Raw genomic sequence first — 1,538 nt, forward strand, 5'->3', positions numbered from 1 at the left:
TATCAACAGCGTTTTTTTTAAAATAGGAACCCCCACTTTTTATTACATATTCGTGCAGTACGTAAAGAAATATGAATCTTTTTGTTGGACCACTTTTTTTGCTTTGTGATAGATGGCGCTGTAATAGTCAAACATATGGCTCACAATTTTAGACGCACAGTTGGTAACAGGTAGGTTTTTTAAATTAAAATTGTAAGTAGGCTGTTTAGGTTTCTATGTTGGCAATGCCACGTAGCGCTCTGTATGAAAATCACTGACTGTGCTGTGTGCAGTCTGCGGATGATTTGCATTGTTGGAATATTGCTATTGTAGTGTTGGGCAGTTGGATGTGAACAGCACGTAGCGTTGCGCAGTTGGAGGTGAACTGACAGGAGTGGTGGATGTGCGGAGGGAGATGGCAGAATTTTGAGAGCGGACGATCTGGACGTGTGTCCATTAGAAAGAGTAAATTTGTAACATTGGATACCATGACCTGATATATATATGATGACTTTTGAACATTATTAACGTAAATACATTGTTCGTTCTCTATCAAAATCTTTTATTTGCTAACTATGCCTATCAGTAGTTAGAATCATTTATTCAGCTGGCAGTATTGGCGCACACTGTACTGCAGTAGTTTGAGTAACAAAGACTTTTGTGAGGTAAATGATTAATGAAAGGTATAGGTTACTGTTAGTCAGGGCCATTCTTTTGTAGGGGTTATTGAAAGTCAGATTGCATTGTGCTAAAAAAAAAAAAAAAGTGTCAGTTTAGTGATGATCAGAATAAGTAAAGGGGGAAATGTCTGAGAAAGTTTAGTTTTGCTCAGCTGTTTGAAAATCTAATAACGTAAGGGGTTTACCAGCACAGTAATTCATAAATTTTTCGAAGAGGACTTCTCATATGGCGACCCTGCCAGGATTCTTAAATGTTTTCAATTTACGTGTAGTAATCTACATCTACATCTATACTCCGCAAGCCACCTGACGGTGTGTGGCGGAGGGTACCCTCAGTACCTCTATCGGTTCTCCCTTCTATTCCAGTCTCGTATTGTTCGTGGAAAGAAGGATTGTCGGTATGCTTCTGTGTGGGCTCTAATCTCTCTGATTTTATCCTCATGGTCTCTTCACGAGATATAAATAGGAGGGAGCAATATACTGCTTGACTCTTCGGTGAAGGTATGTTCTCGAAACTTTAACAAAAGCCCGTACCGAGCTACTGAGCATCTCTCCTGCAGAGTCTTCCACTGGAGTTTATCTATCATCTCCTTAACGCTTTCGCGATTATTAAATGATCCTGTAACAAACCGTGCTGCTCTTCATTGGATCTTCTCTATGTCTTCTATCAACCCTATCTGGTACGGATCCCACACTGCTGAGCAGTATTCAAGCAGTGGGCGAACAAGTGTACTGTAACCTACTTCCTTTGTTTTCGGATTGCATTTCCTTAGGATTCTTCCAATGAATCTCAGTCTGGCATCTGCTTTACCGACGAGCAACTTTATATGATCATTCCATTTTAAATCACTGCTAATGCGTACTCCCAGATAATTTATG

Source organism: Schistocerca serialis, chromosome 2 (genome assembly GCF_023864345.2).
Source record: "Schistocerca serialis cubense isolate TAMUIC-IGC-003099 chromosome 2, iqSchSeri2.2, whole genome shotgun sequence".
Classification (NCBI taxonomy): Eukaryota; Metazoa; Arthropoda; class Insecta; order Orthoptera; family Acrididae; genus Schistocerca; species Schistocerca serialis.